Genomic DNA, 18311 nt, shown 5'->3' on the forward strand with positions numbered 1-18311 from the left:
AGACAGCACATGATAAACAAAGAAACACTTCTGGTGCATAAAACCATTAAATTTATCTAATATTTGTTTTCCACTTGTTATAGAAATAGTTTGACATTTTAGGAAACTTGCTAAGAGTAAGACGGAAAGATTAATACGTTTACCTTCTCAGTGTGTTTCTTTTAATATTTTCAGAGGCCTTAAGAGGTAAAACATCTTCGTATTTAGAGAAATAGTTTGACATTTTGGGAAATGGGCTTATTTGTCTTTGGATAAGTTAGCTTAGCATAAAGACTGACAATGGGGCAACAGCTAGCCTCGCTCTGTCCAAAGGTAACATTACCTACCAGCACCTTTTAATTTCAGGACGCTTTAAGCTTTGGTTGTGGGTTAAACATAAAATATATGATGTGTCAAATAATGAGTTTCACATCCGGTGGTAGACCTATTTTGTTACCTTTCGACAGAGCTCTGCCAGCTGTTTCCACCTGTTCCCAGCGTTAATGCTAAGCTAAGTTAACCAGGTACTGACTGTTCCTTTGTATTTACCGTACAGACTTTGACACCAGACCTGATATTCACATCTAACCATCGAACATAATGCCACAAAGGAAATGAGCTTAAATCACAAAATGTCAAACGATTCCCTAAAATACCAGGTAACTTTATCTCTCCATGCTTCTAAAAATAATTCAACTGTCTGACAAAGTTTAAATTACTCTAGAAATGCTTACAGTTCATAGAAAAACATTTAGACTGTGACAAGGGGTCATAACCCAAAGGTTATGAAACAGTATTTTGTGAATTTGGATGTATCAAATATCTTAATTTTCTTGTATAACTCACTAGATTAACCAGAATCAAACAACTGACATCTGTCTGTATTTAATCTCTAGAAATTGTACTGTATCCCGACACCTTATGTATTAAAACAGCAATATAAAATTGCAAATATTATGTACGTATGTATTTGATATGTTTCAATACGTTGATAATCAAATCAGTACGTGTATATTGGGAGTAATTGGAGTCTGTGTAAGGGCAATCAACGGAATTGTTTTAGACTTTGTATTTTGCAAATTATTGATCAGTCTTCCCTTGAATCCCAACACTGTCTTATTGTGTTCATTGTCTTATGTGCAGACTGACAGTGGATGCCCCTCAAGAACCCCCGCAGCTCTCTCCTCTGTGACCAGATACATTAGAGGACACTTTCTGCGAAGCCTTTCAGCAGGGTTATAGTTGAAACCGACAATAACAAAAACATTCACATAGTGCGATAGACCGAGCCCTGCTGCGACGCATAGTGAAGCCTACACCACCTCCTGTGGAAGTCACACATTATAGATGAAAGTAGACTTTGATAGATCCCTGCTTAAAAGGAAAGCAACTGGATGATTACTGGTTGGATGGCTCTCCTTTCATGCGTCAGATGTCCAGGCAGATGAGTTGATGTTAATGGCGTCCTTCTAATCTAACCTAGGAAGAGATTATGAGTCTATTCATTAGCAACTCCCAACAACGTTCAGCAGCTGCCCCTAACAGGTTATTCGCTAATTATTCAGCGAGCATAATTCACTATGATCTGCCCGGGTTCTGTGAGAGAGCCTTACATATCACACACAGCAGAATATTTTGCTTTTCCTCTTTTTTTTGCTGAGGCAAAGCTTTGTGTGTGTGCTTGATATGGTCAAGGACATAATGTTGTCAAGCATTGAAGTTACTAAGCAATCTGAGATGGACTTACAGAGGGAGGGTGTTTGCTTTCTGGCTATTTATGTTTAAAAACTGTATCGTTCAATGACCCTTAATTGTTCTGTGTGGCGTGCATGTGATTACTGCTGTTGTGAGCTGTTTGTCTGCATGTCTTCAGGAGGTAATGAGGAAGCCATCTCCCTATTTACCATGCAGCATTCTGCAGGCGCAAAGGAAGACAGGCACACAAAGGCCTTTAATAACATCCTTAATATGGACCGCAGCAGGAGAGTCAGCCCCTAATGCAAACCACGACCTTCTGCTGAAGGAGAGATTTTCAAAGAACTTGCTGCTGATGTGCAGATAGGATGATTTTTAAAATCTATAATCTATATGTCTGCATCATTTTACCCTGCATGGTGATTCAGATTTAATATGTAGATCCTCTAAACACGCCCAAAGATCCGCATCCCTGCTTCTATGAAAGCTGTTTAGAGTGCACAGGTGATGAGTGGATTTCAGCCACACACGTCAAATCCCCGACGACCCTCCCTTGGCTTGTTGCTGAAGTCCGCTGCACTCTTTTTCATAATCATAACAGGCAAAGCCAGCTGAGACTCAGGGCGATCCCTCTGCACCAGACAGTCAGCTCACTCCCATCCCACTACAATGAAACTAGTATGTAGCCAAGGGCGTCTACGCCTTGATAAATATGCATCGATGCCTCAGAGAAGATGTAGTTATTTCCACCGTTTTGTGTGGGAGTGTAAATTTATGTGCGTAATCCCTGTGTACTATATCAATGCTCCTGGTCAAAATGAGAATGAATATTCACACATGCGTGCACCTGCGCGCACACAGGGCTGATCCTCTTAAAGTCAATAAACACAGATATAGTGGTTTTTGCCATCTCTGCATACATACAGTAAGTAAGCTGCAGATGATGCAACCTCTGAGCACAGCCTGGATGATCCAGTATGCTTGGTGCAGATACAAAACGTTTGAATCTCATTGAATATGAATGTGTTTTACACTCACGGGCAAAAATGGTCTTCTGCCTTTTTAGAGCAATAAAAACAACAGAATATTTTCAAGCTTCTCTTTTGGAATGGTGTTTAAAAGTTACAACTCATTCAACTGGTCCGTTAAAGATGTGAACTATACAAAACTTTTGGTATTTTATGGAAGACTGCAGTGTAAGAGATGTGTTCATCAACTGATAGTGTCGCAGTCTCCTTGTCTGAGATTGCAATCAGAGCATGACCTGAGCTCCTGATGTCACAGGTGACCTGACACTTAATTGCTGACTGAATCTGTGGACATATTTAAATGTAACTCTGCTGACTATGAATCAGAAAATGTCTCCATGTCCCAGTAAAATGACTGTGGCTGCTGTCAAAGAGTCCCACGGGAGTTGTTCCATTATTCACTGTCTGTGGAGCAGCTCCGGGGTCTGTGCTTGGTTGACATCATCATCACTACTGTCGGTCTCACTGCTGTTACAAAACATTCAATCAAATTTATAAGTTTATATGAATAACTCGTAGTTTAGGAGATTTAAAATCTTCCAAATAAATGTCACAGCTGTTCTTTAACTCCACACTGACGTAAGTAGTCATAACATTTATTTGAAATCAAATGATAAAATCCTGAAAGTGCATTTGATGGAGAGAAATCTATAAAACTGGATCAAATGCCTGAGGATGAGGCCCAGCTGAGGAGGATATATGTGTTTGTTCTGGTTGTGCCCTGTCATCATTGTGGTCTTTAAGACATTCAGATAGATTCACATGAATCAGTGTAAACCTGCGCTTACATTTCAGGTCTCGCTTTTCTGAATCAAGCTCACTGCATCTCAAACAGAGCTGACAAATCAGACCAAATGGCGCCTTCTTAGACTGTTTGGTCAGGCACAGTGATGCTAATACAAAGATGGATGCATGCAGGTTACAACTGTCATAATCTTATTGGAGATTTCACACCAACTGTCAGACCTGGTGAGCGTCAAAGCCTGACGTCTCAGCGTTTACATTCTGCTCTCGACTCCTCGCAGCCTTTAATTTTACATGGACTTGAATACGAGTGTCACCTCCTGTAGATTTAAACTTTTCAACTGTGTTACGGAAAATCTCATTTTTCACTTTTAATTCAGGTTGCCATTTTAGCCGCACAGCCTCTCACTTTATTATTATAATGTAAAACATTTTATCACCATGCCAAGTCAAGCCTGTCAGTATATGCTCCTATAATTCCGTACAGACTTGTAAGGGGGTGCGGACATTTTTAAGAAGTCTGACTGCATCTGAAACATTTGAAGTACCAAATTAAGCAAGTGATTAAAGCAGAGTAGAGTATTTGGTCAAGTAGTACACACTGACCCAGTCACCTGTACTGCACTGAGCAAACCTAACCTACAATCATGAAACATTAACCACAAGTACATACACATATATTATCCATACTACTAGTTTATTGGTACAGGCAATGTGTTTGTTTACCTTGTCAGTGATATAACATAAGAGATCGTGTGCTACAATGTAACAATAAAGGACAAAGAAAATGCATATAACTCATAACTAATGACTCACACAACAGAAATCCAAACAGAAAAACAAAAAAACACAGAAACATCGTGAGTCGATGAATTCACATCTGTGTAAAAAAAATAAATAAAAAAAAATCATTTCAACCTGTGAAGCTTCCAGCTGTTATAGACAGCTGTTTGGGCTTGTTAGTGATGCTGTTTTTCTGAAATACAGAAATGCAAACAACGTGTCACTTCTCCTTTTTCTAATTTACATTACAGTCGTTCTTATTAAAAAAAATGCTTTAAACCGGCGTTAACTATGAGTTTGCATGCTACATTTTTGAAAGCTTGTAAATGATGTGTCGACTAATTGTAGGTTGGTGAAGTGCATAAACACTTATTATTTATGTATTTTAATAAATGCATTTAGAGTCAAGTCCCTTTTTAAAAAAATATATTGGAAAAAACTTTGCACCAACTAGATGAAAAAGTTGATGTAATATATAAAAAGTACAGGTATTGACCTTTTAAAACTCTTTTGCCTACAGCGCTATGGTTAAATATAGTCATTATTATTTTGCACTTTTCTTACATTTGAACCGCAGTTTCATTTTAAAGAGTATTAGCTTTATATTCACTCTTGAGGGTGATGCCAGTGTGTTTTAAATACTGTACTATGCCACATTTACAGACAGATATAAGAGAGACAGACGCTACTTTTATTTACAGTTGATATACATATATATTTAAATAATCTTGATATTAGATTTGCTCCAACAAATAGCAGCCTTTAATTACATTTAGTGATCAATGCTTGATGTTAAACAGTTGATGGATGGCTGCCATCTTCAGTGATAATTTGTACAGTTGAGCCTATCATTTCACTGCACCCGTCGCACTGCAGTGGTGATTACCTCTGTTTACTGTAAAGACATGAAGAAACTCTGTAATTATACCAGCATGAAAATGTTCTGCTCTTGTCAGCTTTGAGTTTCAACTTGTTGTGCTTAAGAGAAGCTGTAAGCCAATTTATCTCTCCCTTAATACATCTGCAATGATGACTACAGTTGAAAAGGTATTTTAAGAAACATGGTTATCGTTTCTGTTACTATGGAGCCACTATTTGGTCTTGTATGTGAAAACTTAGTTAATAAATCTAACCATCTATTTCCAAGGTAATTTGCAGTGTGTGAATGTGTGTGTGTGTGTGTGTGCGTGTCTGCGTGTGAGTGAGTACATTTCAGAGTGTTATAAATAGATAATGCAGATCAATGCACACAAGTACATACCAGTGTGCATGTGTCCAGGAACAACCTGTCTTTACATGTGTAATAATGTGTGAGATCGAGCGTCAGTAGAAGGACACTGTCTCCATTTTTCACACCTCACCCATGTATTTACATTTAATTTACTCCACCTATACTACACCAGTGAAGCTTCACGATGTCTGAATATAATATCTAAAGATCGAGTGAAAGGCGTGAATTGAATGACGTTGTTTGATCAATCCATCCATCAACAACATCAACATATTATATAAGATTTAATTTGTTTATTTGAGTCATTCTTTAACCAAAATTCCATTTTCTCAAGTGTAAATATTTATTATCTACTTAATTAATTATCTACTATTTTTTTGGCCTCTACGTTAGTAAACTGACTATCTTTGGATTACAGACTGCAGGTCAGACAAGCTGTTCAAATACACCGACTGGCCACTTCATTAGGTGCACTTGTACAATCAAATGTGATCCAATACAACAACTCTACCATAAATTCAAGTTTTACAAAGCTTATGTTTCACAATGTTTTGTTGACACTGTCAGAGAGGTATTCATTAACTATAATGTTTATTATTAAGGTTGTAGGTTGTTGTGTTTAACTGGAATGCATGATATTGAGAGGTGTTTCTAATATTTTGGCCCTCTCATATATATAAATGATATGGCCAAAATATTAGAAACTTTCAATCTAATGTACTCCTGTACAACAACAGCACCCAATAAAACCTCAATAATACACATAAAGTAGAATTATGACCTCTCTGACAGCGTCAACAAAAACTGAAACATTATAAGCCTCATAAAAGTAGAATTTATGGCAGAGTTGTTGTATTGGATCACTTTGGATTGAATAAGTGTACCTCATGAAGTGGCCAGTTGGTGTTTGTCATTTTGGGCTTTTGGAAAATGTTTTTACTGAATTTTCTTTTCACATTTTTAGTGCAGAGATTAAGCAAAAGGGTAATGAATATAATGGTTAGTTACAGCCATAACTAAAACCTGATGATATGGAGGATAATGAGGTAAAACAGAACAGAGTTAACACATTGTGGCATTCATTCACACATATTCAGATTTTTTTTTTTTGCTTTCATGATTAATTTTAAAGGGCAGTAGGTAAATGAAAACCTAGTTAATTAAAAGTGCATCATGTGCAACTGTACAACATATATTAAAGAGTCAAACTGCTGGTTGTTTGTGTGCAGTCCTAAGGAAATGTGACATCCATCCCATATATTGTATTTTTTATGTAAATTATTTGAATGCATTCATTGACTTCTCTCCTCTTTGAGATCCAACTCTTATTGAGAGCGAGAGAGAGAGCGAAAGAGAGAGAGAGAGAGACAGAGAGAGAGAGAGAGACCCTCTATCCAAATATCGCCTTCAGTCCGGTAAGTGTTATGAGTGGGCCAATCATCCAGCATAGACTTACATGGGTAGCGTATTCATTATTCATGTCATTGCAGTTGCCCTGTTATGATACAGTCCTATTTGGAGTGGGCTACCTGATTTGCTCAGCGCGTCCGTCAAAGCAGTGCGTGGCCCTGCGTCGGCTGGCTGTGCGCGCTCATAGGTCGGACCGAGAAGAATCGGAGGGGGAGCAAAAAGCGAAGTGCGCGCCTACGAGACTGCGCGCCGCAAGGAGGGGGAGAGGTCCAGCTGCAAAAAAAAAAAAGAAAAGCAAAGAAAAAAAAAGAAACTGAGGAAAGGAAAAAAAATACGCCGTGACAATGGCAACATCAAGCATCTCGTAAAAAGGTAGATAACAGGCGAGGAGAGGGCGCCGTGGATCGGGGAGTTTGTGGGAAAGGCGACGGCCCCTGTTTGTCCCGAGAAAAGAGGCGATTTTAGGACATGCTGGCTGCCCTATAGCGCGTTTCCTGGAATACGAATTCTTCCGTAATTGAAAATGGAGCGGCGGGGGAGAGGAGAGTCGCGCTGTCTCCATCACTGAGAGGCGCGTCCACCTGCTATTACTGGAGGCCCGGGTTGCTGCTGCTGCTGCTGCCGCCGCTGCTGCTGCTGCTGCCGCGGCTGCTGCTGGTGCTGCTGCTGCTGCTGCTGGTGGTGGTAGTGGTGGTGGTGGTGGTGGTGGTGGCGGGGAGGGTGGGGGGGAAAGACATGCAGGGGAAGTGTTTGCATTTCTGGGGAAAGACGCATCTCTGATACTGTCCAAAGCTGCTGAGAAGGATCCCATTGCGACGGGGGAAAAAAAACGCAGTTCGGGCGCATACACGCTCTGGAGGTAGGCAGTGAAATCGTTATTATGCTGCTGAATGTATTCAAATAGGGGATCGAGCTCTGTTAGGTGTGCACATGACAGCTTGATGTATACACACACACTGATTTATATCCTTGCATTGCTTGATTTGATCTGATCGGACATTTTATTCAAAGGGAGAACACACCAAGCATGCGGTGTAGTAGCTGCCCTGCCTCCTTGGGACAGCTGTCGTAGCCTACATTCATTCGTCTCTGCTCCATCGATTACCTATTCCCTGCGAAAAAATACCCACACTTTCTTTAAAACACAGGCGCGGACCTATTCGCTTTAGGCTCGGAAATGCAACACAAATACAGATGCCACGTGTGGTTGTTCATATTGAAGCCAGTTGCCTTGCACTGTTTGTATGTTTTGGAGACAAACAGTGGCCTGTGGACGTCATTTTGAATCCACGTTATGCATCTTGAGCAGTGCTGCCCCCCCCAAAATGAATAAGAGACGAATAAAAGGGGGAATAAGCCATAGTCCAAACTAATGAATGATTCATGAATGGGCTATTGAAATCCAATGGGATAACACATCATCTTACAGCTAGGCCCCTCCACTGTCATATGGTAAATAAATGATTAATAAATGCTTTATAAGAACAAAAATCTGTAAAAAAAAATAATTTAAAAAATGGCCTAAATATCATGATAGCAGAGCACACACACACACACAGGTGCACTATGTGTGAATGCCTCCACTGTCGGGTCACTAGATCAGTAGCTTACTGTGTCTGTGCTCCCCTTTAAGGATGCCTCATGACAGATGTTTACTGGATGTCCCAGTCAGCCACACTGCGAGCCAGACAAGCCATGCTGGAGAATAATGAGCTGCAGCCTATAATAACAGCCTCTGTGCTGTGCTTTTTTGTGTGGAGGTGTTAGAATCAGTTGTTAACTTTGTTTTAAATGGGATTTTAATTGGATTAAATTTTAACGAGCTAGAAATTTGCCTGTCTGATGTTTATTGGAATGCCTGTGTCAGATGGGATTTTTAAAGAAATAAGAAGCTGGGGAAGTTATCGCCTCAGTTAATGATCAGCACAGCACACATTTATTGACCTGACATGACTTGGTTTGATTTATGTTTTGGAGCTTTTATTAACCGATTTTGACGGGGTGTCTTTGGACTTTTTCAACATGAGTTGGGTGCTTGTTGGAAGACTGCATTAAAAAAAAAAAAAAGAAGTGTAATGTTAAACTGATGGGGCAAGCTGTCAAAAAAAAAAAAAAGAAGAAGCCTGTCACTGCCCTCTCCTTCTCTAATGTGAGGACAGCTTTGGAAACCAGATGGAAGGCCATGCATTGATTGAGTCAAAGAGAGCCTTTAAGAGGACCAAATTGAGTTGACATGTTGATGTGGGAGTCATTATCATGTGTTATCATGTGTGCTGTCCACACCACTGGGTCGGGGGCCACGTGATATGTCGAGGGGAGAGGGCCTTGTTTGAGGATCCTAGATGTGGAAACAAACAGGAGCTTTTACATCTTCATTTACAACATTTGCCATTCACATCTCCTCCTGCTCAGTCTCAGTGCTTTTGCTTCAAGTGCTGGTCTCCGTTCACTAGAAATTGGGTGAGTTATTGAGCCCAATGACACATTTCAACACCACGGCACTGTTCCACAGTAGCAAGGAGAGTGCTGGAAGGTTTTCTGAAAATGTGTTTAAAATGCTATCCCAGCATTATGTTGCAGCAATAAAACCAGCAGCTTGTGTACATAGTCTCTTATCTTCCCCTGTCCATGTGTGCTCTGTGGCTTCTCCTCTGCTTCAGCCTCAGGCACATGTGTTGGGCCTCTACTACCACGTCTGTCGAGAGGGAGAGAATGAACTGATCCTCGTCGATCATCCCTTTTTATACTCACATATGAGGATCATGTTTCTGGTTTACATTTTACACATTTACACTTTCTGATCATTATAAAGCAGACTAAAGAAAGGAGACAACCGACGAGATACAACACTGCGGTTGTGTGATTGATTATTTTTTAGTTATGAGGTTTGCCTGCACTAGAAGTTCTGACTGCAAAAGGGTGAATATATGCGAGACTATCTTGTTAAGCACACAAAAAGGGCTTTCCCTGCCTATATCCTGCCCTGCTGGGTTATATGTCTGGAGCGCTGCAGTTTTCTCTGCACATTGTATCACTACAACATGGAAACACCTTGGCTCTCTCCCAGCCTATGTAGAAGCACGCTGAGCCTATCAGGACAGACTGTATGTTTAAGCACGCTGTGTTTATGTGAGGTTACTGTATGCAGAGGCCCGCTGTGTCGACCCCAGCCCTGCGTTTGGGCTGTGACATGCTGGCTGTGGCCCAGCGGAGGCAGTCTTTCTCTGTGCTGCAGCCGCTGCTGAGTTCTGTAATTAAAGGCAGAGGTAAGTCCAGGGGAGAAGGCTGGGCTCTGATTGCTTTTCATGGCTGCGAGGAGAGAGCTGCAGCGTGTCCTGAGGGACTGAGGCGCTGCTGAGCTCTTTGCTGCCTGCTCTGCCCCCCCCCTCCCCATCACCATCACCACCTCCAACCCCCCCCAGACAGGAGCTGTTTCAGGAAGACACACACATTTGTAGTTGCACACTACTGGCATACTTATGCACACACATGTAAACATACTCTAATACATCCTGCTTCACATGCACACACACATATACATAGTGGCTGAGCGAGGCAAAAATTACATCTGTAGCTAAAGAATGTCTCGTTTTAGAAAATATGTGTCAGTACAAGGCGTGCGGCACTGAGGAAAAACTGTTCCAGCACAGTCATGTGATGAATTAAAAACAGCGCGATCAGACAGACATTAAGGATCTCTCCCTCGATTGGTCGGCATTGACAGAGAGGTTGACGTGTGATTGGGCTGAGTGTAGATGTGAGCAGAGGTTGCCTGTGGTTGTCTTGGACCAGCGCTCTGCAGGGGGAGCTGTGCCTCACCCCCTCCATCCCTCCCTCTCTCCCTCCATAGCAGCAGCCAAACTGACTGGGGCTGCTCTGCACACTGAGGGCCTGGTAAACACGGGCACGTATAGGATCTGGGTGGGCCCCAGTGCTTTTAAGGGGAAAATGGCCTCAGTGCTCTCCCTCTCCTCTTTTCTCTGAATTCATTCACGACAGCTGGGTGGTTTAAAACCAACACATGGCTGAGGTACACCGAGGGTTTAAAACCAACACATGGCTTATCAGAGAGATTCCCGTGAAAGACGGAAGCAAGAGTGCTTTGAGGATACATGGTTTTACAAAGAGTGGATGTTATTTGAATGCCAAGTCCAGCCACGTTTTTGCACCGTGTTCATGAATTAGTTCTGCCAAGATAATTAAAGTAATGCATCAGGATTTCTGCCATTAACAAATAAAAGTCCAATTAAACTGGGGTCTATTAAACCACTTTCCGTGTTGCCTACTTGATCTCAATATGTAGGCTGGTGGCCACTGGGACCATGAGTATGCGAGCTTGACGTTCATAGCTCATTTCCTGCTTCCACATCAGACCCTTATATTGCAGATGGGTAGATAATGTGAAATTTTCCCTGTTCTGCTCACACTCTCCCGGGGCCCCCTTGTATTTCAACTCATGGGATTCTTGAAACAGATAGTGAGATGTGATGCTGGGAAATTTGAGAAGGAGCCCGAAAGAGGTTGGGATTTAATGCAGTGGACACAGGTGCACTGACATGAATGGTGTGAAAGCGACATATTCACAACATGACTCGAGAGGGAGGAAGCTATATGACGGGGCTGGATTTTAATTGGTTTCACACAGTGTGCTCCCATGTATTGTTCCCTTTGTAATGGCACACACAGTGGCAATAACAGCTCTGTTTTTTGTTATATAATAACACTAAATAGATTCATCGTCCCTTGTCTAATTTGAACATTTTCTTTTTTTATTCCTCATGTTGGAGGCAAAGGATCCACATATCCATGTTACGCTGGACGTGTATCCTGTCAGAGTCCTGAATGCCGGAATAATAAGCCACCTTCATTAGCCTTATCTTTGATTTGGTGGAAGAGAGAGAGAGTGTGTGCGCTTGTGTGTGTAGGGGGATGAGATAAAAAAGGGGTTGATGATGAGAAAAGGAGCAAAACATAGGGTCGGATGTACTGTGAGAGAGGAGCAAACAGAAGAGTTGCAGAGGAGAGGGGGGATGGACGTGGTGGGAGGATTAGAGGAAGGGTTGGACGGACAGAGGGAGAGGGGACAGAAAAAAGGGAGAGACATAGTTACTGTTGGTGGTGGGGGTTCAGGGTGCGTCCTCCCAGCACAGTCAGTTGGAACAAACAAACGGCCATGAGACAGACAATGTTGTTTCTAATGGGAGAGAAGCTTGCTGTGCCCTGGATGTTTCCCTGCACCTTTCATTTTCTAAATGCTGTTTTGTCTGTTCACCACTTAACAAGGCACCAGTGCCTCAGAAAGGAACCACGCTTTATTTGCTGCTGTACATAATTACCAGCCATTCAAGACAGGCTTGTTTGCTACTCTAAACGATGTTGTGAATTTATGTACAAATAAGAGACAGACTATATTTTTCTGTAAATCTATTCGCAGCGTACAAGTTGAGCGTTTGAAAATGTATGGCATTGATAATGTTTGGCCTAATATTTGTTGCAAATCATTTCGCTTTAATTGTGCTGCTGCTTGTGGAGACGGCGCCATTTATGCCCTAATCAAACATTAGCCATAATTGAATCCAATAGCTATTTTATCATATGTTACGGTTGGTGTAAAAAGCAGAATGACAAAAGCCTGTTGAGCAGATGGAATAGTCTTCCTGTCAGATACAGTCAGCTGACGAATGGCGCTTTACTTCCCATTTACCATAACACGCCAGAGGCAAAACATAATCCACGCATGACACATCTAAGCAAAGTCAAATGAGAAATGTTTTTGAATATCTTAACACAGAGAATGTGAATTGAATTGCATACATGAATTTCAAGTTGGATTTGACCCTGATCTGTTGGATGATGATGCTGATGATACAACAGCATGACTGCTATTCTACTACGAGTAATAATTATAATCATTCACAGCTAGTGGTCCTTGTCACAGGAGTGGGGCACAATGGAAATAATAATTAGGACTTCTCATTTCAGATGCATTCCAGAAGAGTGTATGAAGTGTGTATTGTGGCTCTTTGACTTCTAGGATGTACAGCTGTGTGTATACTTGCTCGTCTCCGTGTGTGTTTTGGCTCCAGCACGCCCCAGTAACACTTTCTGCTGGCTCTGGATTTTCTTCAGCTTTGTGACTGCTGTTATTTCTAACACACACATGCACATGCAAATATGTTTTGCATTATGACAGTGACCCAGTCTTTGCTGTCATAAAGAAGCAGCTAATTGTAGCATAAAGAGACATGAAGGGCCAGGACGCCTGCTCCGCATTTATTCTGGGTCTCACCCCTGACAGCAACGCTCAGTGACGTACAGAAGCTCCGTCATGCGCAAATAGACATTTTTCAACTCGCTATCTCTCGCTGCTCTTCTAACCCATTTCCCCAAGTCATCATTCAGCGACACTGTCAGAATACAGCCCACATACATCACAGTTGAGCCAGTAAAATACTCTCCAGAAGGAGTCAAATATGCACCTCAGCGTAGCCGCCGCTGATAAAAGAGCTAATTCATCATTTAGTCACACAAAGCCTCAGAGATTCTTTGTAACATCTTGTATACTGTTTGAATTCAAGAGGTCTGGATTCACTGAATAGTTTCCAGGGTTTCTGTGCATTACCAATTTTCGTAGTTAGACTATTTAGGTTTTCTTTTGAATAAAATACATTTCATTTTCCATTTCTGTATGTAGAATTTCATTTTTTCAAGCTGTTTTTATGTCAAATGTTTTTTGCAAGAAGAGCAAAGAAAAAGAAAGTGATGTTCTACAATGTTATAACATTTAAGGCATCCATACTGTTTTTGGTTAGAGGTTGGTATTGAACCTTTTTGAACCTTTGTTTTTACTTTTTGAACATTTTTTAGTTCATTTCTCAGTGCTGGCTCAAATGTCAAGTGTTGAAAGCCTGCAGTGAATGCTCGGTCAGATCCTCTGTTTTATTTACTTAATTTCTAATCATGTATTTTCTGATTACAATGATTGTTTAGCTCATTTTAGACTGTCTTTCAATGAAGTAAAATTCTTGTTTGGCTGCTTTGTGCTAAGACAAGGGATGGCTCAGTTAATAAATTGATTAGTCAATCAACAGGAAAAAAATAATTTAATAAGTTTCACCTAAACTGCGAGGATCTGCTGCTTTTTTAAAAAATCAGAGTATTTTCACTAATCATACAAATCTGAAAATGTCATTTTATCAACAAAATGATTAGCTGATTAGAAAATTGGAAAATAATCGTTTATTTGAGTCCTAATTAAGATAAACACTTGAGTGCGAGAAGTTTGAACTTTTTTTGTAAAAAAACAAAACAAAAACATTTTAGGTAGTGAAAAAAAACTAAATTAAGCTAAATTAAGCTTCTATACCTTTGGACAAAACATGCGATACCCATGAAGATACAGCAAAAAGTACATGATTGCCACTCATCTGTAGTGTCCAGTAATCTCACATCCAGCGTGAGCATTTCATTATTTGCTGTTTCTGTTATGATACAGCAGTGTTTCTGTCGCTATCGGCTAAATAGTTTGGGAGCATCACAACACCAGGTATTTTCCTTTTATATTCAAATGACGTTGTGTATAACCTGCTCCTTTGAGATCTGCATTGGAGGTGTGTGTATATATATATGCCTGTGCATGAGCGCTCCTTTTTGCCTTTTGTGTGCACTATTTGGGGATTTTCTTATGGTTTATTTATGCAGGTAATTCCATTGAGGGAAACTCTTTGTCAGGGGAGAGCTAGTGTACTGTCTGCATGCATACTTTATAGCCATATGATCTAATAGGTTTAAAACCCGGTATCAAAGATGTATGCTGCTGCAGTGTTTTGGCTCCAGTGATGAGGCCTCTGGAGAGGTGGGGCAAGGCATATATGTGTATGCGTTGTGGCGTGTATGAATTATCTGTTTTAAGACTAGCCGGTGCTCACAGAAGCTCTCTGTGGTGACGTTAATCCCAGGGTGCATCGTAGCTACCTGGATTTAGTTACATGACAAAATATTAGCAATAACAAACACCAGTCTGTCTCTCTGTTATGCTCTTACAAATCTGCCCACAACTACTGAGACTCCACAGTGAATGCAGTGACAGCCTGCCAAGCAGTTGAAAATATGAATGTGTACGTACCCATGTGCACATGCTTATTTGGCCCCCTGAGCTTTTATGTGGGCATGGAAGTTTGTTTTTGTGCACGAATCAGTCGGCATTCATATAATAATAAAATTATTTATGTGTTGTTGTTTCACTAAGTTCCACTATATAAAAATGATAATGGGAGAATGGTGCTATTTGGATAACACAGACTTGCCTACAAGCAACACATATTCAGAGGACAAAGGCTCCATTGTCGGGAGAAAAGTAAAACATTTTGTAACAATTTACACTTTGACTCCATCTCTGGGGGCTTTAGGAAATGTTAATTTAAGTTCCCATTATGAAATGTATTTAAATCAGACTAAGAATTAATTCCATTATTCTTGGAGGCAGCTGGGACTCCTGTATCTGTCGAGACGGTTTGCTGCTCCCTCCTGAGACCTGTGGGTTTTCCCATCACTTTTAAAATCAATTACCTTTCTACCTCCCTCGCCTCTCCAACTCTCTCTAAGTACTCTCCTCATATTCTTCATTAGAAAACCAACCACTTCACCTATAGCTCACTACGAACACCTCAACTGGAACTCTGTGTATTTTTAAGTGTTCGTGGCATGTTTGAGTGCCTCTCTCTGATTTATTCATATGTCTTAGATATAGCTATTGGCCTGCACAGATTGTTCTCAGCCGGCTTTAACGCAGTATCTCGACAATGTTGCTGCCTCGGATATAAATAGGAAGACAATCTGTGGCTGGGTAAGACCTGTTAGCCCTATGTGACACTAAAGCCACAACAAAGACACTGCTGTACTGCTGCTGAGGAACGGCTGCAACCCTTGGGAGGGATCATGTTATTCTCCCTTGTGCGCCATCTCACAAACATCTCACCGCACTAACTGAGGGGAATAAGCATGGATGGGCTTGACGGCTGCTTCCTATTTTAGTCATCGGCAGGTAGGCGGATGAGTTGAACTGCGGAGGATCTCTGTGCAGCGAAGTCTTCGTCTAATTAGTTTGTCTAATTATGTCTTTGTGCTGGAAATTTCTCAAATTAGTGGTATCGTGCAGAATGTGAGCATGCTCATTATGGTTGTCATGAGAATTGTTGCGGTGGTTGGAGAAGAGAAGAGAAAGGGAGAGGGAGCGAAGGAGTGTCATTGGAACCAAAAGCTCTCCTCGGTCCAAATCCCTTTATCAAACACAACTATCTTGTAATGGGAGATGTGGCGCCCAGCGTCAGCCCAAGAATTCACAGAGAAAATGTTACTTCTGCCTGTGAAACACTCCACAGGCCCCCTCCCTTCCTTCCTGTGCAGGGGTGAACCTATTTGTGGCGAACCACAAAAAGGTCCCCTTTGATTTTCCCTCCTCGTGCGTCAGCTGCAAAGAGTGTCACAGCATCAGGGATGTACGTGTCTCACATGGAGACACTTTTTGATTTTCCCTCCTTGTGAGGTGCCACAGCATCAGGGATGAAGACCCCCTCCTCCTCCGCTGTCCTCCTCCTCCTCCGCTCCTCCTCCTTCTCGCCATCACTCACGACACTGTGCTTCCCCCGGCCACCAAGTGAGGACAAACCTCCTGGATCGTGAGCCAGCGACCCGACCATGTCCCCGACCCGACCCTCCTCCCTCCCCTACGGATTCTCCTCTTTTCTTTCCCTTCTTCCTTCTCTCTGCTGCCTTTCCTACCATCCCTCTTTCACTCTCTCCCGTTCTTCCTCCATCCCTCTCCTTCTCCTTCCCCCACTCCTGGGCCTACAGTAATTGGTATTCCGAGTGGCAGCTGGGATCCATACAAACACAGCAGACAGGGGGAGAGAGCGAGCGAGGCAGAGTGTGTGTGAGAGAGTGAGAGAGAGGGAGACATGGAGGCAGAGAGAAAGAGAAAGCCAGCAAGTCAATACGCTGGTTCATTAGAGCACTGAGTCACAGTGGCCGCTGCCTCGTTTGTTTGTGTTTGTCCAATACTCTCTCTTAAGCAGAGCCCACCGCCTCTGTCCGCTCACACTGGCAAACCTGACAGCAACACACCCCAGGCTGCCTGGCCGCCTGTGATATGGGCTTTTCTGTGTCTGTAGAGTATTTGGACATACCGGCTTATGAAATAATTACCAAATCAATAGGTTTGAATTAAGCGAAGCAAGGCCTTTTCTCACAATTCTCCCCGACACAAGTCCAAGTTCATGCGTAGACCTGGGAGAGAATGTATGGAAATCGAGATTGGCTCGCGTGTATGTTATTCCATAATCACGCTGTGATTGAGTTATATTTTCCATGACTAATTATATGTCAGCAATATGTGTTATTTCTGACTGGATTAAGCGAGGTGTTGATGAGACACACAGCGACGAAACATAGTAGGCCTGATTATGGCGGCGGATGTAAAGAAGGCAGGCCGGTTCTCTGAAATGGAATATAGAGATGAGAGACAAAAAAAAGACAAGAGAGAGAGAGAGAGAGAGAGAGAGAGAGAGAGAGAGAGAGGGTCCATTAGGAAACAAAAATAGGATCCTGCCGTTATTGAAAATATGAAAGTGGATGTTCCAAAAAAACAAGAGGAAGGAGTGTTCTCCAGTCACGGCGAGCAGAGAGCAGACCACTTGTCGGGATATTGAAAGAGAGCGAGAGAGGCAGGTTAAGAGAAAGGGTTGAAATGACCTGTTCGTCTCTTCAAGGCCTGTTTATTTTGGAGGAAATAGTAATATGACGGTGGCTGTGTGGTTGTCTGGCTGGGTCCGTTGGCTCCCAGGGCCTTCGTGGAGCACAGTGACCTCTCATTACCACTGCTTGAGGGAGCGTGAAACGGTGGAGATCACTCCAAAGGGCAGTTGTGTAGATGCGCCTAACCTTTCAAACCAGCGGAATACGTCAACCATACAAATAACTCATTAACCTTATCCATTTAAATGAAAAGCTCCTACTTCTCTCCAGTATTTGATTTGTTTAATTGGCCATTGCGCATGATGAAAATGGCGAGTCCTTTTGCAATGTGGTGTGGTCAAGGTAAGCGATACGGCAGGGCAATGGGGATTTGGCGCCCTTTGCCCCCCTGTGACACTTAACAAAGCTGCTTTTCAGGGGGGAGGGAGGTGATAGTATGTTATCGTTATGTGTGCGAGTCTGTTGTTTAGGAAGCGGCCTCCAGCTCTGTCCAGCAGCACAGGAGGGCATTGATTGGAGGAGCTCAATAGCTTGGGCCTTTTAATCACCTCGCTCAGAGGCTGCATTGTCCCACAGGCCTGCAGAATAAGCGCTGCTAATACCCCTGTGCATATGCACACAGCCACTGGCTCCCAGGCTTCTGCGGCCCCTCACAGACCCACATAGCCACTAATCAATAGGCCTGATTA

At 42.1% G+C, this 18311-nt stretch overlaps 1 protein-coding gene across 1 annotated transcript in view; it reads left to right on the forward strand.

Moving 5' to 3' along the window:
- The first annotated feature begins 7596 nt into the window (after positions 1 to 7596).
- Positions 7597 to 18311, forward strand: part of nexmifb (neurite extension and migration factor b) — a 45602-nt gene continuing 34887 nt past the window's right edge. The window contains exon 1 of the mRNA XM_027284938.1: positions 7597 to 7729. The gene's annotated coding sequence lies outside the window, so the exon portion shown is untranslated. The remainder of the gene's footprint in view (positions 7730 to 18311) is intronic.

The sequence above is a fragment of the Larimichthys crocea genome, chromosome I (assembly GCF_000972845.2).
Source record: "Larimichthys crocea isolate SSNF chromosome I, L_crocea_2.0, whole genome shotgun sequence".
Classification (NCBI taxonomy): Eukaryota; Metazoa; Chordata; class Actinopteri; family Sciaenidae; genus Larimichthys; species Larimichthys crocea.